At 42.3% G+C, this 21,899-nt stretch overlaps 1 protein-coding gene across 8 annotated transcripts in view; it reads left to right on the forward strand.

Annotated features, from left to right (window-relative positions):
• Window positions 1–2,956: 2,956 nt before the first annotated feature.
• Window positions 2,957–21,899, forward strand: part of SYTL2 (synaptotagmin like 2) — a 102,294-nt gene continuing 83,351 nt past the window's right edge. For all 8 annotated transcript variants that reach the window (XM_045557208.1, XM_045557209.1, XM_045557213.1 and 5 more), the window contains exon 1: window positions 2,957–3,106. The gene's annotated coding sequence lies outside the window, so the exon portion shown is untranslated. The remainder of the gene's footprint in view (window positions 3,107–21,899) is intronic.

A 21,899-nucleotide genomic window follows, 5' to 3' on the forward strand; every position in this document is an offset into this window, starting at 1 on the left:
CAATCGAGGAAGGCAGAATTGGGTGACATTTGTCCCAGGCCTTGATGCATGAGGATTCCTTGGGTCAGAAATAGAGGGGAGGCCATTTTAAGCCTGAAGGAACCACACCTAGCCTATCCCACCAGTTAATATTTACCTACTAACCAACTGATAAAACCAAACAACTTAGCAATGGGCCTGTGATTCTATAAGGTTACAGCTGGCTGGTGTTAGTGGTTAAATTCCAGATTCTCATTTAAAAGCACCAGACTTATGGCATTCCACCATTCCAACAGGGCAACTCAGACAGCAGTCATACACAGTCCTGCAAACAATACCTCATTTTATTTTAGTTCCATAGAACTGCAAGAATTTCATCCTTGCTCAGCCAGGAGTTCTGAATTTAAATAACCCATGCTCAACTAAAACACTCCTTCTCCTGCAGGTTTCTAAGCTCACTTCTGTTCCTGTCCCAGTTAATTTTCACAGATCCAACACCAACCTCTACATTTAGGTTTAGTTTTTTTATAGGATTACACTTCCCTCTTCCAAATACATTACTGTTAGATTACTCGTCCCTTTCCACAAAACTGTAATATGTTCTTATCTGTGGTTTTGATTTAAAAGAAGCCAAAAATTAAAAAAAACCCAGAAACTATATTAGCCCTCTTCTAACCATTATCACACTATTAGCTAACATTTATTGAGATCTTACCTTGGACCAGGCAATGTGCTATATGTGTTATGCATTATTGTCTTTGCATGGGGCAGGTAATATTACTATTTCTATGTTATAGAAGAAGAATGGTCACTAACAGAGCTTAAGTGACTTGTCAAAAGTCACCCAGCTAGTTCAGTGATAGAGCCAGGACATGCACCAAAGTCTGTACATTTAACCCTGGACTGCACTATCCCTACCCCTTGCCTTTCCCTTTAATATCAACATAGAATTCTGTGAAAGATAAATATTGCTTATATGCAAACTATTTTGAAGGGTGGCAATGTCCTATACATTAAATGGGACAGGCCACTGCTGACTTGATATGATCATGTTAACCACAGCTTATTCAGCACTTTCAATCTTCAGGGCATTGTGATAAACACGAACATTTTCCCATTGTAACCTTCACAGTAGGCTGCAGAGAGGAGTGTAATTATCGTTTCTTTAACAAATGAGCAAACTGAGGCACAGAGAGGTTGAGTAATCTAATAGGCCTAAGGTCCTATTAGAAATGATAAGGACAGTATTTGGATGTTGGCCATTCGACAGCAGAGCTCTGGCTTTTAGTTTCTGAACCATGCAAGATTTGGATGAGTTCAGGACCCCAACAACATCCTGCCTCAAAATTTCTCCCCCACCTGCCTGCCCCAAAGCCTGAAGTGAGAATCCTGAGACCCTCCCTAGCAGTTAGGCATTGTGTTTGTTACCAGGGGAGGAGTGACGCTGGGAATAGTGAGTGTTTAGTTCTTTCAAAGCTCTGTGCCAGGTGATGTACAGGCACCCAGATGTGAGCAAGACTCAAAGGCTGCCCTCCAGGGCTAGAGAAGGGCAGGAAGAAGATAACCAAGTCATGTGCAATCAACAATGAAAGTGAGCTAGCAAAAACATCTGAGGTCATGCCACGCCCCTGCTTCCAATCATTCACTAGTGGCCATCACCAACAGGCCATCACCTGCCTGCTTTCCTCAGCAAGGCAGGTACAGCTACTCCTCCAGCACCTGTCTACCCACCTCCTTAGCTTCATCTCTGCCTCACTGTCACACACCCTATGTGACAGCCATGACATATGACAGGCATCTTCATGTCTTCACCCAGTGTTCTCCCACCCCTCTGTCTGACCGGACTTGTAGCCCTTCTTTAAGACTTACCTTGGTCATATTCGTGTTTAAGATTTTATTGTCCACCTCCCCCAGTGTGTGTGACTTGACAACACTTTGTACACCTGTTAGAGCACTTACCCTAAATTGAAATTACTTATTGTCTCTTCAAAAGCAAGGTGAGTGGCTTATTTCTCTTTTGCACCCCGAGTGCTCACCCAGCACAGGGACACACTAGACTCTCAAAAGTTGAGTGAAAAGCAGAATAGACATCTTAACACAGTGCAAGGACTTTTAGGCCAGGTTAGCAGCTCTGCACCTGGCATTGAAAGAGGCCCTTGGGGATAAGCATTTGTAAATCTGGGAGAAGAAAGACTTTCGGAAGAACCAAAGGCAGACCTGGACCACTCTCAATCAGACGGACAACAGTAATCCAGGAGGTGATGAGGAAAAAGGCCTTAAGGTTCACCTCTTTCAGAAGTTTGCCTGCGCTGGCCCCGTCATGGTTAACCTTTTAAAATTGGCTATGACACAATGTTGTATTTATAGGTGTGCCTGCATCCCCACCAGCCAGGAGCGTACCAGTCCCCTTTGCACACCCACTGGGTGGCTGGGGCAGTACACACCGCGCTCACCATTTTTCCAGGTATTATCCTATTAGATACTTTTAAAGCATCACTTCATTTAATCCTCTCAGCAAACTTGTGAGGCATTCATTGCATTTTTTTTTTTTTTTTCTATTTCACACACAAGGAAACTGGTCCCGAGGATTAAAGCAACTTGCTCCCATCTCTGGTCTCGATACCATCCGCTCCCCTTTCCCCGCGCGGCTCTGTCCCCACACTGGGTGTGGGGGCTCTCGAGCTCCAGGGTCTTCTAACGCGCAGGGAGCAAAAAGTAACAGTGCTGCTTTATTTGCACAGAAAATGAGTTGTTTCAGGGCAAGGTACTCTTGAGAAAGAGCTGAGGATGCGGAGAGAAGAGGAGGGGGCGGAGGGCGAAAGAAGCGAAGGCGAGAGGGCTGGGGCGGGCGCGGGCGGGGCGGCCGGGGCGGGCGGGCGCCATTGGCCTGCGCTCCCGGGAACGGCCCCCGCGCGCCCGCCCGCCGCCCGCCGCCCGCCGCCCGCGGGGGGAGCCCGCACACGCCGCGCGGCGCTGACAGCGGCCGGGCAACACCTGGGCCGCCCGGCGAGCGAGCGAGCGAGCGGGGCAGAGTCGCCAGCGCCCGGCCTGGAAGGAGGGAACGCGCCGCGCCCGGCGCTGCCGGGTTGGGAACACCGGGCAGAGGGCTGGGGGGAGAGAAGACCAGGTAGGCGGCGAGATGCGCCCCCTGCCCGGCCGCGACTCAAAGGAGCGCACCTGGGTTCTAGTCCCGACTTTTTTGGCCACTCGCAGTGTCACTTCGGGCAACTTAATTTCTCTCTCTGAGTCTCTGTTTCCTCCTGTGTTAAATGAGGGAGTTGGCGTAGAATGATGTCATTTGAACGTATTGAGTTCTAAAACGTGAACTGCGTTTTGGCACCCAGCAAGCTCCCTTCCTCAGTTTCCCACCTGCTCAAGAGCCCCTTACGCTGCCCAGGCGGCCGAGTCTCCAGGAGGCTGGGATGCCCGGGTAGGCAGGGGCTGCGCTGGGCTGTCGCGCTTTCGGAGGCTTTCGAGGACTGGCCGGGGTGGGCTCGGGGCTGGCCGCTGGCAGGACCTGGCTGCAGAGTCCTGACTGCTCAGGTGCAGAAAGGTAAGGCGTTAGGACTTACTTACAGGTGGGGTGTTGGGAAGGGCGGGGAAGGGCTGTTGATTTCTCCTTTGAAAATAAGCGGAATGTTTTGTAATTCTCTTCTTACACCCAGACCTCGTCCCGCGGCGAGCTATAAATCACACTGGTGGGATTTACTTTTCAAAGTGGAAAACCGACTGCTTCAGCGTCTCTAAGACATTAGGGCTCCACCAACATGTAGGAAGTGGGTCTCTCTCTCTGTACCCTTCCTGCCGCCTCCTCTTCCCTTTCCTTTGTCCTCCCTTTATAAATCCCCTTTGACTTTGAGGGGCTCCACTTCCTGCCTTAATGAAAAGTCCTTATTTTCATTTAGTGCTGGTTTGTGACCAGCAGACTTCTGGGCTCTGGGTTGAGATGGAAGCCGAGATAAGAACACACTGTGAATCACACTGTCAGTCTGCTGACCCGCACAGCCTGCAGGGGTGTGCAGAGGAAGCCCAGCGGGGCTTCAGACAGACACCGGAAGATGGCATGGATGCAAACTGTTATCCAGGTTCCTGTCCCCTTCACGATAGTCATTCCCAGCTAGGATGGTGGCCCCTGCTGTCAGCTGGATGGAGCAGCCAGACAGAGTAGGGTGGTTGAAAGGAGCTGAGGACTTTGATGGGTTTCTGTGGAAGATCACCGGCAGTTCCCTCCTCTCACCTTCCCCACTTCCCTGTAGTTCTTCTGTCTCATCTCACCCCTAGTCTGGTATCCAGGTGAAATCAGATTCCGGGGCCCTTGATGAGCAGCCAGGAAGGAGAAGAGAAGGTGTGGGGAAGGTGGCAGGGCAATGTTGACTGTCTTATTGGGCAAGTACTATGGGCCAGGCAGTCATCTTTACATATAATAGGTCTGTCATTCTCACAAGCTGCTTGAGGGGTGGTATACTATGCCCCATTTCACAAATGAGAAACTGAGGATCAGAAAGATTATTTCCCGTGATCATATAACTAGTAAGTAGCATAGGTGAGATCCAAATTTAGTCCAGTTCTAAAACCTGTGTTCTTTTCACTTGCTTTGTGCACCTTGAGTAAGAGCAAGCTGGAATAAGAAGAGCAAAAACAACTAACGTTATTGCGCTCTCATTTGGTGTCAGACACTACGCAAAGCATCTTAGAGCTATTATGTCACTTATGGTGCAGGAGTTTTGGTTATTCTGGCAGGAATCTGACTGCCTTAGCCTCTTTCAGCAGCAGTCCTGTTCTAGAAGGCCTGCCTGATCCTGCCCAGCTGCTAGTGCGTGGGTGGGGCAGGGGCCCTGTTTGCTTTATCCTAGAGGTGGTGTGGGGTCTAATGAAAGATCGATTGTCCACATCTGATCCGTTAGACTTGACCGTTGGCTTGTGAATGATCCCACTGTCTCCTAAGAGGCCTTTTTTCAGACTTCACTCAATAAACATTTGTGGAATGAATGAATTAGCACCTTGTGCACAGTGGTCTGCTGCCCTGTGGAAATGTGAGGCTGCCCAGGGCCAGCACGGGCTTCACCATCCTCAAAACCCAGGATGTCAGGCCAGGTGGTTCTCCCCTGGGCACGGGAGGTAGGGTAAACTGTGCCCTGTAGGCTTCTAGAGTTCCCTGGCAATATGTTTGCTACCACCTGTTTCAAAAAGAAAATTTAAAGATATAGTAGATGAAGGAAAATTTAGCACTGTTTTTTCCAAAAGGAAAAGTGATTTGGTTTAATGTGGTTGTCACTCTCTCAAAAGGGGGGAGGGGGAGAATCAGATGATACTGTTTGCTGTAGTGTAGGGCTTCCTAAACTTCTCCAAAGACCCTCCAAGGGAAAGAAGACCAATAAGTGCTCCTGGGGTTCAGAGTATAATTCAAATTGGCCCCAGCAAGCTTGAAAATTGTTTTAAGGACTTATGCAGTTTTTTCATTTGATTTCATGATATGTGGACTTTGGCTTAACTATATAAAAAAGTTTTTTTCCTTAAAATATTTGGGTAAAATTGGTGTCCTGGCAGATTATTATATATTCTTGGGGGCTGGGAGTAGCCAGAGGGAGGAGCAGGGCCGAGGTTCTGTGGGAGCTGAGAATACTGTTTACATTTTCCATTTTCTGGTTCACAGTAATAGAGCTTTTCAACTGGCTGGGGAGACAACCCCTTTTCCCATTTTTCAGAATGAAGAATATGTTTTAAAATTAAAGCTATCCTTTATAATTTTCTTATTACCAAAACTATACATATTCATTGCAGAAAAAAGATATAATGCAGATTAGCATTTGTAATAATAAAATCAATACATCTATACTCAGAAATACCTCATGCAAAACTTGGGATATAGCCTTCCAGATCTTCTCTGCATCTATATGAGTAAATTAAAAAAAAACACACAAATGAATATACAGTCCTTTTTTTAAATAAACATCTCACTGGTAGACAGTTTTTTTTTCTTTTTTTTAGTAGACATCACCTCCAAAAGGTAGACAGTTTTTAAAAATTATTTACTTATTTATTTTTAGAGACAGAGTCTTGCTCTGATACCCCAGGATAGAGTGCAGTGGTGCCATCATAGCTCACTGTAATCTCAGACTCCTGGCACAAGTCTTCTTCCTGCCTCAGCCTCCCAATTAGCTGGGACTATGGGCATGCACCACCATGCCAGGCTAATTAAAAGAATTTTTTTTTTTGTAGAGATAAGGGTCTCACTATTGCCCAGGCTGGTCTTGAACTCTTGGCATCAAGTGATCCTCCTGCCTTGGCCTCCTAAAGCGCTAGGATTATAGGCATGAGCCACTGTGCTCCAGCTCTTACTTTTGATTAAATAATAGAGCTAAGAACTATCTCAAGGTGTTTTTAAAAGAATGTGGAGAATAAATTATGAATAATTAAAAGCATCATAAAGGTTAATCCTGTTTGTGAGCCCCAAAGCCAACCCCCCCCACTCCGTAATTTCCCTGTATTATTTAGTTTCCAGCAGAGAGGAGTACTGTTGCTAAAGTCACAGGGTCAAGCTGTGTTCCTTGCTAAATATCTCAAATATAACAACAAATGTAGTTCTTCAGTGTTGTTGTGCAAAATTTGAGTATAGCATTCAAAAGCTACTTTGCTCAGTGAGGAGGAGAGGGCCCTAGACAAGGTCATTGCTCTAGCATTGCATTTTATTACTTGTGTGGCCTTGGGCAAGACGGGTAGGTTCTCTGAGCCAGTTTCCTCCTCTGTAAATTGGGGATAATGAACCTACTCTAGCCTCCACTACCAGAGTCACTGCAAGGCTCCAGTGTCAGGCGTTATTGTTTGTTACTTGAATTGCATACAAGTGCATATGCTATTTAAAAAGTTTAAATGTAGAAAGATTCAAAAGCATTGTCAGTCTTTATAAAATGCTGGACTCCAACTCTTGGCTTAACATTAGTAGGACTTAATTATGATGTAAATGCTCTATCAGGACCTTACTGTAAGTTTTCTTTAAAAAATGTAGGATTTCTTGGTGGCTAGTATCTCGATCTTCATCACAATCCTGAATAGAAGAGAAAGAAGATAATCCCATTTTACAGAATAAAAGCAGACTTACCATCCAAGGGAGCTATTCATTTGCACAGGGAATCCCAGAGCTCCTGAGAGTGTCTCTAGTTGCCCCAGGCAAGGCAGAGGCGCGCTAGGAGGAAGCAATAAGAGCAACTGGAAAGGCAGTGTACCCAGCGTGGGTGTGGTGAGTGCCAGTGGCCACTGCTTCAAGGGCTGCTGTCAGGCATGCATCCTGCTCCTGGCAGCTCTGAGGAGATAAGGTGTCCTGCACTGGGAAGCTGGTGGCTTGGTGTCTGCATCTGCCACCAAAGACAATCTGTGTAATCTGGGTTTAGTCATATCCTCTCCCCAAGCCGTTATAGTTTCTTTATCTATAAAGTTAGAGAGTTGGACCAGATGAGGTTCCTTCCAGTTTTAAAAATCTGTTTCTGGGTTATTTTCCATTCATGTCTGCCCAGATAGAAATCTGGTAGAGAATTTCCACATCCAGGTCAATCGGGTGTCAGAAAATGGATTTATTAAAAGGATTTGTTCTGTAAAATTTGGATTCAGTCAGAAGGTTGCAGGTTCCCCACCCCTTGATGCCCCCTCATGATTTGTTAAGGGTCTCCCCAGCTGGAGGCCCTCATGCAGAACACATGATCCACAGATCATGGAGAGGAGAGTTGTTTTCACTCACTTATTTGTTACTATTAATCTAGAACCTCTTGAGATTGTTAGGAGGAGAGACTGCTTTCAGGCAAGTTTTGAGAAGGGGTGTTGACAGGAGTAGAATATAATGAAAGCAAGTTTTTTATGGTAATGAAGCCATGTGTTTCACTAAGGTCTCTAAGTACAGTATTTTTCCTTAGTGCCCTCTGGGCACTTGGCCCTGTGCTAGGACTTTTGCAGAATGTGGGAGAAGCATATGACCTCACTCTTGAGTGGCTCAGAACAGGAGCGGGGGGAGGGAGGGAGGGCAGGAGGAAGAGAGGATACAGAAGAAAGGACAGAGAGCGTGCACCTGTGGTTGGAATAGGTTGGAGATGAAAAGACCAATTTGGGGAAAGATTGAGTTCTCACGGGCTTAATTCTGCATGCACATAGCCTGGCACAGTTGCTGGCACTCAATGAGAACTTAGTAAGGTATTTTAAATTAATAAATGAACAAGTAAATGAATGAATCACTCTCCAGAAATGAAGTCTTTGCTGAAATGTGGTGCAGTGTCCTCAGATGTTTGCAGGTACTTAACAACCTACAAAAACACTTTTCTATGCATTATCACTTGTATTGATAATTGAGATAAAAGAAGGCCAAAATAAAAGCATTATCTAATGTCACACTTTCTAGATACTTTGTAGCTACTGATAGAAATAGATTTGGTTTATTATTCCTAGGTAAGTTGTCTTGTTTGTATAAATGCATCAAGAATTATTTGGGGGTGGGTGGGTGGATATAAGACCTAGCAAGCAATTCCACAAATTTGTATTCTGAGTTAGAGCGAGAAAGGCAGGCATTACTTGACTTCTGGGTGAATATATGGCTTTTTTCCCCCTTGCAAAAGCATTGTTTTACTGTAAGTCTTGACAGAACTGACGCCATCGCCATCAGCTTCTGATTAGACAGATGTGTTTTGTGCTGCCATTACTCACGGCCACAGGCGCCTGGGCTCTCCTGCCACTGGCTGAGTCATTTGATTAAAACACAGGGTTGTGAGGCTGAGGGCACGGGCTGGATCCCAGGCCATGCTAACTTGCTCAGTCAGATCTGTGCCCTGACGGCTCCTACCTCCTCCGCTGTTGATCTGTGTTGGGAGGAAGACTGAGCTGCACCATGTTAGATTCCTTAGGGCAGATTCTTCACCACTGTTGGTTTTAGACTAGTCATTTGAGTTTTAGAAGTAAAGGGTCTGGGTTTCAGTTTTATTTTTATTTCTTTTAAAGAATGTATTCCAGGATTGTTTTAGTTCTGCCATCTTGGGACGTGTTCAGGGTTGCATCCTGAGACCTTTGCCATCCCCACCTCTGTAACTATCATAGCATATGATTTCCTCGATGTGTCTGTAAATGGAAATGATCATACCTGTCTCACACAAGATAATACTTGAAAATGGGCTTGTTGCAAAACTTTAAAAATTTTTGTTATTTAGAGTTAGTAATAGTTAATGTTTAAGTATTTTAGGAAATATCTAGGGGTGACACTAGAATACAAAGTGATGAGTTAGCAGCTTAGTAGCCTATTTAAGAATCCACACTGCCCTGGAATGTAGTAACTGAAGTGTTGCCCTTAGGAAGTTAAGTATTAGTTCTATTTACATTAGGTAAATCACATCATTTATGGTCCTTAGGAAGAGAAAAGATGTTATCTTTCTTTTCCATTCCTTTTAAGGATGCTACAAATAATAAGAATGTGATCAACATAAAGTGTACTATCTAGTGAGTGGATACTGACACATAGGTGTCAGTCCCTTGCCAGGTCCTTGCTCATCTAATTGGCAGGACTACTTTCTAAAGTAGATGATAATTATCCATTTTACTGATAGAAAATGAAGCACAGAGAAGTTAAGTACCTTGCCCAAGGTCACACAGTAAATGGCAAAACAAACATTTGAACTCAGGTTACTTACTTGGACTCAAAACCCTGTGTTCTTTCCATTACCCACTACTGCCTCTTTTGGGGAAGTTCTTTAGAGGAAAGATGTTATGACCATGCTTACTGAATCCTGTGTCAAGACATACTGTTTGGTATGAGTCTCATAGCAGAATATAATATTTGAAACTGAAGACTTGGGCTATTTCTGTTACCATAGAGATAAATGATGGACTTGACATACTCTTCCAAGGAAAAGAAAACGAGTTCTCCCAGCACACTACAGCCTGAAGTGTAAGCTGCTTACCGCTGCAGTTACAAAGTAGCAATGCCTGGAACTAAAGCAACTTAAATATGACTCTGGAGAACTGCCAAGAAGACCCCACTTACATTTTTATCTGGGGGCATCACAACTTGATAAATGCGAGGGAATATACTGAAGAACTTGACTAAAAATGAAGTTGATCTTTATACTGTAGATGATATGGGGATTTATTAAAATTCAAGAATTTTTTATACTAGTTTCCATAGTCAGATCACTCATACATGACACTCTTTTATTCTGTTTTATAATGTGCACCCTTGAATCTTTTTGAAATAGCATCGTACCACCTTTCTGCAAATGTAATCACTGTGTTCTCACTAGAATCCTAGGGACACTTTGCCATCTGATGGTTAATAACATGATTTTGAGGTGCAATCATAGGTGGAAGGTCAGAAGCCAGAATTATGAAGCACAATGGCTGGCAAGGTGATAGGAGAGGAGTTATAGTAAAGTAGGTGTTTCTGGCTAGTGTCCACGGGCAAGTGTGAGTCTGGAAGCTCATGTTTCCCATAGAGGCCACTTTGTAGTGGAATGAACTTGGCTTTAGAGTCAGATAAGCTCAAGTGTAAACTTTGGACTCACTTACTACTTGTGTAATTGAGCATGTAACTTAAACTTTCTGAATCTCAGTTTCCTTTTCCGAAAAAATTGCATTCATAGAGTCACTGTGCCTTGCATAGAGTCACTGTTGAATAAATGTCAGTTTCCTTCTTTTCCTTTCCTTTTTCTTCTCTCCCCTTCCCTTCCTCTTGGCTTCTTCTCTTGGCTATTGAGGGTAATAATGGTAAAGTAATACTTAGAGTACAACATGGTAAATGCTCTAGTATAAACAATATAGCTTATGGTGAGATTGCCAAGAAAGCAACTGGGAAAGTAGGAAGTGACAAATGAGCTCGACCCATAGCTGAGTAGGAGTTTGCTAGGTTGAGAAGGGGTAAAGTGGAGAGGAAAGGTTGAAGGACATTTCACATGCAAAGGAATGGAGGCAGGAAGGGCATGGGACACTGAGGGAACAGGGAGAGACCACTGAGTTGGCACGTAGGGCAAATAAATTATGGCTGGAGGTGCTGCTAATGTGGTAAGCTGAAGACAAAAGGTGAAATCAGGCTAAAAACTTTATGATGGAGGCTGCAAGGAACTAATGGATATTTCTCAGTATTGTGAGTGAACCAACTAAATTTCTTTTTAGGGACAGTAACACTGCCCAGAGTATGGAAGATGGATTTGAGGTCGATTGGCATACATGTTTGAACTGGTGGGTACAGATGAGATAACATATTTTAAAGCTTTTTTGGTAAAAGGTAATGGTATTTGTAAAGATGGTACTCCTGTTTAATTCAAGACTTCTGCAGGAAGGTATACAATGTGTTGGAAAATGGTGACTCCATATACTAATTTATGGACTGTATTACAACTGGAGCCAAATTATTACAAAAAGATAAATTGTCTTGCTTTGGAGTTAAGCATATTTACCATTTTTTTCCATAACGGACCCATAAGGTGTGCTTTTGGCAAAATGATTGAGGCTTGAACCGAGAAAGAATGTTTAAGGCCTCTTTTTATATCTCCAGAATTGACTTTAAGATTCTAGGAATAGTTGACACCCAATGCATGCTGATTTTGGTTAGTGCTTTGTAGTAGCATGTGCTACTGTGGTTAGCAGTTTCTGAGTTTCCTGGGGGGAGGAGCAGGGAGACTGGGGTGGTAAAACTATTATCTATAGAAAATTGCAAGAAGCTGGGTGGCCCTTCTGCCCAAGCAGTCAGGACCAGACACAAGTACACACAAGTGTGTGTGTGTGTGTGTGTGTGTGTGTGTTTCTAGGCCTGTGTTTATGTTTTTCTGATAGTTGTGTGCTTTATCCAGACCAGAGGGAAAACCTGACATATTAATATTATCTGGGTTCCTTGGGGAGAGCCACTGGGGAGATTAGCCTTGGTTACTAGAGGTGCCTAAGTGTAAAGACGATCACCTGCTTCTCCATAGGAACCAAGGTGTGGCTGGGAGCCAAGGGTGTGGAGGAGGTACAGCTCCACCTGTCAGATTCTGTGGGGGACAGATGGGACCCTACTGTAGAGCTGAGCACAGGTGTTTGCTTGGTGTGTGAGGAAATGAGGAGGGGGTGGATATGTTTGGTTTTTCCCTTCTCTGGCAGACTTTCCCCAGGATCACTCTCTGAGCAGCCAGGAACTAAAAACAAGTCTTGGGCTGACGTTCAGTGCACAGGGAGCAAGATATATGTTTTAAAATCGTGGAGGCCTCCCACACTGGGCTTTTGGAATACTAGGTCTCTGAACCTGTACTCCTCCATGTGCCAAGCCCCAACTCCTTCTCGCTGTGTTAATCAAGTCTCGGACTAGTCCTGTGATGGTTTCTGGTTTGGTCTCTTTCCTTTGAGACCAAAGCACCAAGACTGATGAACTATGGGTGGGAATGGTCAGGTCCTTGAGGGTGTGTTTTTGTGTGCTTCACTAGCTGTAGGTGTGTTGACCAAGTGTGTAAGTTTAGTTTAATATTTAAGTATGGTATGATCGGTTGGTCTTTACTGAAAATTTGTTGCTATTCTTTTTAAACCATTATGAATCAGTGAACATTTGTTGATAAAAGGGGCAGCATGCTCTAGTGGGAAGAACATCAGATTGGAGATTAGTTAATTTATTCAACAAATGCTTACTGTTTACTATGTTTATTATGTGCCAGATATTGTTTTAGGCTCAGAGTTCAGTGGGGAAGATAGATGTCAATAATTACACAGTGTAATGTCAACAGTCAGATGTGAGCACAGAGGAGGGAAATCAAATGCCAAGGTAGGGCTTCCTGGAAGAGTGATACTTGAGAGGAGACATGGATTAATAGGAATCAGAAAGTCAAGAAAAATGGAAAATAGTGTGGTGGGCACAGTTTCATGTTCAAGGCAAGGCTGGCGGGTGCTGAGGCCAGAGAGATAGGCAATAGGCTGATCATGGACAGCGTTGTACATTTCATTAAGGAGACTGGATGTTTTTATTTTTTTAAAGATGGGGTCTTGCTGTGTCTCCCAGGCTGGAGTGCAGTGATACCATCCTAGCTCACTACAGCCTCAGGCTCCTGGGCCCAAGCCATCCTCCTGCCTCTGTCTCCTGCATAGCTGGGACTACAGGCATGTGCCAGCACTCCCGGCTATGGATGTTTTTTATGGACTTTTATTCCCCTTTGTCAAGCTCTTCCTGATCCTGTCACTTACTCTCAAATCCTGCCTGTCCTTAAAACTGCAGCGCTATGGTAATTATTCCCCAAATCTTCTGGCTCATTGCAGCAGGAATTTTTCTTTCCCTTCTCTAACTGGTTTAGTGTTTGGCTTATACCTCTTTTATGACCATCATCATGTACCACTGTGTGTTATCATTTTTTATATATTCATCTTATCTTCCCTGCTGGTCTGAAAGTTATTGGAGGGCAGAGACGGAAGGGACTTATTATTTCCTTAATGATCAAAGGCCATGACACAGTACAAGTGTGTTGAATGAATATATTTTGAAGCGCCGAGTTATGTTCACTGTCTTTTTAAGGATTTCAATACATAGATTGGCTATTCTCATATTCTTTAGTGGTCAATGGGCAGTTAATTAGATATCTGGGATTTTTATTTCCATGTGTACAGAAAAGAATTAACATAGCAGGCCTGAAACAGCTTATCCTTAGAAAGGCATGTTTGCAAATTTGGCCTTTTGCTGGTGGCTGGGAACTTGGATTTCAGGAGGGTTTCCACCAATCTAAATGTTAAGAGTAGCTCACTGTGCCTAAACTGTTTGTGCAAACAACATGGTTTATGCTGAACACCTGCTTTCCTTCTGGAAGTCTGGAATTTGGGTATGTGTCAGGTGGGAGATGCTTATGTGACCAGCCCCTAATAAAAACACTAGGCACTGAATCTCTAATGAACTCGGATTGGTAACATTTTGCACATGTTGTCACAACTTGTGTATCCTGTGTAACTACACTGGGAGAGGACTTTTGGAAGCTCCCACCTGGTTTTCCCCAGACTTCACCCCATGTACCTTTTTCCTTTGTTGATTTTGCTTCATATCTTCTCACTGTAATAAGTTATAGTTGTGAGTATGACTGTATGCTGTCTTGTTGGATCATCCTAGTGAATCATCACACTTGGGACTAGACTTGGGGATCCCTTCAACACACGATGATATGCCCCAAATGTAAAGCCAATCATTTTTTTTGGGGGGGGGCACTAAGACTTTGGAGATGTTACAGACTGAGAAGTTATTGGTCTTTACATAAGAGAGGGGCCCATTTCTTAAGACTATATCTATATGGGCACTTAAAGGTGGTACTTAAGAAAGTTACGTGGTTTTTTGTCATTCTACAAGCCAAATCAGATTTCACCTTTTGGAAATGAATGTCAGGCTTTGAAATTCCAAACTGAAAGTGTCAGAAGCTGTGATGATCCTTTTGTCTGAAAGAGGACTGGGAATGGGAGCGCTCACAGAAAAACTGAACTTGGGCTCAGTGGGTGTAAACTAAGGTGTGGTGGGAGATAGAAAAGTGTCCAGGTAGGCTAGGGCCAGCTGGGGAGAGCTATGTATAAATATAGACTTCTAATATTTTATTGTAGCACACAGGTTGTAGCTGACAAAAGGGACAATAATAAAAAAGATTAAAATTTTATAATGTAACATTTGTATAGAACTTTATGGTTTTTAAAACTTCCACATGTGATATCATTTAATGCTAAAATAACTCTATTAGGTAAGTAATATTATCAGTTCACAGATGAGGAAACTAAAATTCAGAAAAATTGAATAGCTTTCCCAGAGTAATATGGTCAGTTTGAGATGGAGCCAGAGCTTAAATTCAGCCCTTCTGATTTTAAATCTAGACCCAGTGAAACTTTAGGAACTGTAAAGTCTCCCAGCTTTCTGATATATTTAGGTTTTAGGTTTATTTTAAAGTATGTATTAGTCAAGCTTTGTACCTGACAGATATTATTACTGAGTAAGTGAAAAGAACTTAAGGCAAGTTGCCTACCCTCACTCTACATGCCATCCTATGTATAGATTACTTGTGCGGAGAGAAACAGTTATCGTTCTTTTTAGCAGCTGCATTGGGGATTGGGATAGAAAGAGACTGGAGCAGAGGAGCCAGGAAGATATGGGCTCCAGTTCCAGAGCTCATGGTGCTCTGCAGGACCAAGCTGAAGCCTTCTTTGTTGCCCACTATATAATCTGGGTGAGAAAGAGCTTATTGGAGAAGGTTTGGTTGCATTTTTCATAATATTTCAGGTACTGACAGAGCCCTAAAAATATTAGTTATCAGAATTAGGCTTTTAGAAAAATTAAGGGTAATATTTGCCTTGGTTTCCCTTTCATTATTCCTCTAAATCAAGGGAAGAGTTCCTTGGGACATTTTTCCTGCCTTAAAATGAGAGGTGGACAGGGCATTTACCACGTTGAGTTTCTACTGTGTGTGAGACAGCAGGTAGGCACTTAACATGAATCATTTCTTTAATCCTCACAAAGATCCTCAAATTTGAAGCTGTATAACATAGATAAGGAAAATGAGACTTAAAGAAGTTAAATATTTACCCAGGGTCACATAGCTATTAAGTGGTATCCCTGGAATTCAAGCTCAGGCTGGACTCCTAAGTCAGTGCTCTTTTCCTTCCCTGTGCTGCCTGAACACAATGATGCAACTTCATAAAATAATCATCATTACATCGGCTGTTTTTACAAGTGGCTACATCTTACCTGGGCCTCAGTCAATGTTATGGCCCTTCTATTGAGCAGTTTAAGCTTCTGGTGCCTAGCTGCAAGTTTTAGAGAGGATTTCCTTGGTGATGATAGCTTATGTGCATGCTCTGTGCTTGTGTGTTACCTCTCCCGGGTCCCATGGGACTCCCAGAGTTGGCAGCCTTCCCAGCTCTATTCACAGGGGGGGTAGATGTGAGGGAGGGGGCATTGATGGTCTGCCATCAGTTTGTTGATTTCAGAGCCACCTTGCCTGAAGTCATCCTTTCTGGCAGATACTTCAAAAACTCATCATCTGGGAATAATCTGCCTTATCAAATTTAAAAAGTAGGTGAGGATTTTCATATTATAGAACTATAAGAAAAAAATAGAAGTGGACAGTTTGGGGTACCCTCTATTATTCTTGTTGGTTTCATCCTGGGAGATATTTCTTATGTAATATTTGTTTTACATAAGCAGCACTTTGCAGTAAGGAAACAAGGCCTTGGCTTTAGAGAATGCAGAGAAACTGCTAACCACAAGCAAATAAATTCAGCACCTGGTATGGTGCTCAGCACAGTCTAGAGACACAATTAACATTGATTAATGAATGCAACTGAAACTGCTGGGTTTAAGTATCTGGCCCCTTCTGCCTAAAGAACAGAGCAGCTCAGGCCTCGGCTCCCGTTAGTGTGCTCTGGCTGTGGAAGAGAGGGTTCAGTCCTTTTAGATCAGATGGTGAACCTGAGGCCAGGCCACCATCATTTTAGAGAATGAAATACATCTTTTTCCTTGGTAGGATGTGATTTGATTTGGGATGCTGAGAAGAGATTTAGTGGTGGTAGAAGTGATGATAACAGCTAATACTTAACATTGTTCACTACCGACCCGTGATAGACTAAGTCATATACACAAATTCATATAATCGTCACACTACAATTTTAAGTAGATATTTTACCAGTGAGGAAGCTAACTAAGTAACCTGCCCATGGTCACACAGTAAGTGGTAGATGTAAATGTGGAGACCAAAGCGTAGCCACTTAACCTCTCCTTAGTGTTACTGTAAGGGAATAGGAACCCAGACATTTTAAAAGGCCATCTATATATTGGTTTTATTTATTAGAAGGAAAGTGCCAATGAATTGTTCCACTTTCCATGAATTCCTGGGGAAACTCCCAGAAATTCTGCTTTTCTTTTACTTCTATGTAAACCTCAACTAATTATTTAAACTTTTTTTTTTTCAGAAAGAAATAAGAATTCATGTTTGAGTCTTACTTCCTATATTCTCCACCAAAATAATGATTTTTTTCTCCCCTCAAATACCAGGCAAACAGTAGAAATCAAGCTCAAACAAGGAGAAAAGACTTTGTAAATGCAAGTTCCCTCATAGAGGGACCAGCTCATGAAGAGACAGGATGCCCATTTGGGAATTTGGATTCTTTTGAGTTCAGTGATATGAGAGTCTATTCTGTGACCTTGAGAAAGTGGGAAACTTTATTATTTGTTGTGTTATCCTTTAAAATTCAAATTTGCTCTTTGGAGTCATTGGAGGATGGGAATTGAGGAACTGTGAGTTCTTTTCTCTAATGAGTTACATAACATCGTTAAAGATGGCAAAGCATTAACTTCTAATTTTGACATGTTTGCAGTCAAATAGTTATTTTTAATTAAATATTTTGCAGGCTTCATGTTTGCATTGAGGAAGGGTACTAACTAAAACAATGTGGAAGTGCAATTGCTTGCCAAATTCCAACCACAGATTCTCTAACCTTTTTTGGGTAATAGGATTTTTCATTTGTGCGGAACTAAATAATGTGACAGCTGTGAGGCCTTAACTGTGGAAATGCCTATTTCTGTGTCTGTTGGAACAATTTCCGTGATAGGAAGTGTTGAGAGCATGCCATTGATTTTTAAGGACAGGTTTATAAAACATTGGTTATGAGATATATCAGTTTAAATTTCATGGGTGTTATCAAAATTTGAAGTGGCTGTAACTTTTTTCCATGCCTGTCTCTTTGACAAATTTTGTAATTCAAAGTCCCTGAAGAGGAAAAAGAAAACTGCTCATCTTTAAAACATAAAATTTTATAATAACAGTTCTCAAATTACTTTCTTCCTTGTGGGTATTTGTATTTGGAATAAAGGCGACATGACAAAAAGCTCTGAAATGAAGAATTTTGTGTAGGAGGTTGTTTATTAAGAATTTACTTCTATGATTTCTCTGATAAAATCATTCTTACTTTTTAATTTGTTGTTTCCAAACGGTACTTGTTGGAAGAAGAAAAATGTCTTCCTGGAGACTTCAAATTGACACATGTCATAGGAGCCCCATTCAGAGATGTCCATTAAATGGACTAGAAAGTTAAGCTACAGGTCAAGAGAGAAATGAACAGCCCTGACTTAGAACAGAGAAGACAAAGTGACATTTGGCTCTCATTTGCCTCCAATATGCTGAATAGTCTATTCTGAGACACCCTAGAAGGGTGGGTTTGAGAGAGGTCTGTTGGTAGAGCCCAGGGTCACCCCTAATTTGAAAATTACCCCCCACTAGAGGCTGGGTTGGTGTCATGGTTTCCCTGGTGATTTATGTCCTCGTCAATGACCTGGAGTGTAACCTCCTACAGAGCAACAAGCTTTCCCTGGAGCAGACTATACTCATCTAGCCTTTTTTGTCCGACTCTTACTGGGTGAATTTCCAAATTTGACACATAATAATAATATGTCCTATAGAATTAATCAATTATATATTGTGTGTAAGTTTGATCTCAGCACATCAAAGTTATTAATCCCTTTCTCTTGCAGCTTTTGTATTTCTATAGCCGCTGGTAGAATTCCCAGGGAACGAAGTTGGGAGTTATGGGTCTTTCTCAGTTACAAGAAGTTGAGAAAGTAAACAGCTATTTGCTGCGTATTCTTCCTTATGAGCTCAAAGTTTAGACACGTGACCCCCCACTCCCAACATCTTGCTAATCACATGACTCCAACTGGGACTTTGACTTAGGTTAGAGGAGAGGAAGTCAAGTGAGCACGCATAACAATCTTCAAGAATGTATTTGAAGAGCTGTTGCAGGCATGTTGGAAAACAGCTGTTTTCTATGTCCACAATGGACAGTGCAAAAGGGAACAGATGGCAGATTAGATGGTAATAACTTACATAAGGGACTGGTTGACATTTAGAATGGGAAAGATGTTTAGAAAGTCATCTATCCCAGTCTTCATTTCATGAATGAGAAAACTGAGGCAGAGGCAGGTTGAATAATAAGTCCAGGCTCACAAAGCTAGTAAGTAGCATAGCCAGTTACTGAATCATTGTCTTCAGAGTAGCAGTTTGGTGTTTTCCTGTAAGCCTCTACTCCCAACTTTTAATCACTGCAAAGGTTGTGACTAGATGCTTAAGTGCTCTACCCAGCAAAGCTGAGGGCTTTTCTGAGGGGAATTTTTTTTTTTTTTAAGTTAAAAGGCTAGATGGTCATCTCTAAATGAAATCTAGAGGTGCAAGTAAAGTGGAATGTTTTTCTGGAGGTCTCTGTGAGCCAGAATATTTACTGAGAGTTCTTTTTTTGGAAGACACACGTTTGTTCACATGAACATTTCTTCTGCCACACTTCATCTCTTCACACTAACGTGGGTTCCAGGTCCTTTGGTTCTCTCTTCTGTGAAACTGTGATCTGAGGGAAGCTGCCAGCACTATAGGGCATATCCCAGTTACCCCCATAGGCAAGCAAGAATCCTCAAACTTATTCTTTTTCTCTAACATGTATGAGCCCAGGATGACAGGAAATTCCTGGATGGCTGTCCTTGAAATGCAGATGAATTTAGAATGGTACTTAATAAATAATTATTGAACAGATGAATTGTGGTTCTCCTCACTTCTCCCCCTGTAATCATAAAGCTGGAAGGAACCTAAATAAAAATTCAGCTCAATCTCTGTATTTTAGGGGGTGATGCAAGTGAAGTCTAGAAATGTTCGATGACTGCTGAAAGTCATACAGCCAGCTGGTCAGGGGCTGTGCTGTGGCTAGGCACATGTCATTCTGTCTCTTGATATTATATTAGATTGAACCAAGTGAAATTGGCACCTCTGTAGGTCAAAACAGTTGTATATAGGTTGAGCATCCCTAATCCAAAATGCTTCAAAATTAAAATTTTTTTAGCCCTGACATGACACCTTTGTTTTCTGATGGTTCAATGTAAAAACTTTGTTTTATGCACAAAATTATTGAAAATATTATATAAAAATTACCTCAGGCTGTATGTATAAAGTATATGTGAAACATAAATGAATTTCATATTTAGACTTGGGTCCCATTCTCCCAATATCTCATTATATGTGTATATGTACACAAATATTGCAAAATCTGAAACACTTCTGATCCCAAACATTTCAGATAAGGGGTACTTAACCTGTATTAGCAATTTTACAATAGTTCAATCTAATATGTTTTGAAGGATCTATACAGTATACATTCTTCAGTAATAGCAATGATTACCTTTTTTTTCCTCTCTAAACCAAGTGGGCTTATAATGGTGTAGCTTTGTGTAGAACATCAGTTCTGAATCAGCTGATCCTGGGTTTACATCCCTTAGTTTTTCTAAGCTGAAGTTTCCTTATCTATAAAATAAGAATAATAATGTGCACCACTATAAGATTAAATGAGATGATTCTTTGAAGGGTGTTAGTATAGTGCCTGGCACATAGTAAGTACTTAATAAGCATATGCTATTGTTAATTACAATAATAAGAGAATAAAACTTATAAGGCTTTAAAAATGTAAAATGTATAATTCTGCTAGAAAGCACATCCATCTTCTTGAGATTTGCAAAATATGCCTTTATAGTCTAATATGGACATATCTTCGTATTCTTTGTATTTTATATTCTTCTGCTTGTTATAGGGAATGTGCTTGGAATGACATTCTATTTGAGACCTTTTATTTGCCACCTGTGGTGCTGTGTGCCACACAAGATCATTATGATAGAAGTAAAGCAAACAAATGTGAGTGTGCAGAATTAGACCACAAGCTCCATAAAGGGAGGGGCCCTGCTGTGTCTCAGTCATGGATGATTCCTCCTCAGTTTTAAGCAGAGGCCAGGTGTGCAGTTAGGACTCAAAATGCAATTGACTGACCAACTGACTGAGATAAGTATATTCTTTGAAAACTGGACCCTGAAACCAGATCCAGTGATTGCCTATCCCTGCTTCGTGGGTCAGCAAATATCTCCACTGCCTGGGCTCATAGACACCCATGTGTAAAGTATTTCTCAGAGAACTCCTCATGACCCAGTGACACATCAAGAGCAAATATATTTTCAGACAGCTGCACACTTGGGGGAAAATTACCACCCTTGGGTAAGAATGGACTGAGGCACTCCCAGCCCTGAGAAGGAAGCAGCAGATTTACCCTGAAAACAAATAGCTTCCCTAGCAGAGAAAATAAACAGAGGGCCCCCTCTTCCTCCTTTCAGTTTTTTTCAGGCTACTGTTCTTAGAGGTCAGTAGGCTTCCTTACTCTAGTGTCTGTGTTGCCTATGGACAGAACCACTGCGCGAAACCATGGGGGAGGAGAGCAAGCCCAAGACAAGCCATCTTCTGAGGTGACCTGGGGACAGAGGGACTTGCAGTACACTATCCTAACAGCTACCCATAAATCCCCTTACCATCTGCCACTTGAACTTACCTCTTCCCATTTATTTCATCCTCTGTCTACATTTACTTTGACCTCGTTGCTTTGTCATTGTAAATGTAAGCAAACTTTGATCTTTAGGTGAGGATGCTAAGTGAATAAAACAGTGGTTATTTATGGAAAAGACATAAACTTACTAAGAATTGGCTGCCATTTTGAGCTATGAAGTGAGCATTAGTGCCTGGAAGTATACGTGGAAAGGTGGACATGTTTATTGAAAATCTAGTGAATTTGGCATCAAGTGAGGCCTTTTATGAGCACCATGTGTTCTTCACATAGCAACCTTGTAAAAATATTATCCCCCATTTTACAGTGGGAAGTCTGAGGTTCAGAGAAAGTAACTGGCAAGAACGCACAATAATTATGGAAGCTCTCTAAAGCTATGCATGCACTTGCTGCTACAGCAGGCTCAGGTGGAGATCTGATCTTTAACCTCTCTGCAGACCCACCACCTCCTGCCTCCCCTACCCTCATCCTTAACCCCTGGCAACCACTAATCTGTTCTTCATTTCTATAATTTTGCCATTTCAAGAATGTCATATAAATGGTACCATGCAGTATGTAATCTT

Source organism: Lemur catta, chromosome 7 (assembly GCF_020740605.2).
Source record: "Lemur catta isolate mLemCat1 chromosome 7, mLemCat1.pri, whole genome shotgun sequence".
NCBI lineage: Eukaryota > Metazoa > Chordata > Mammalia > Primates > Lemuridae > Lemur > Lemur catta.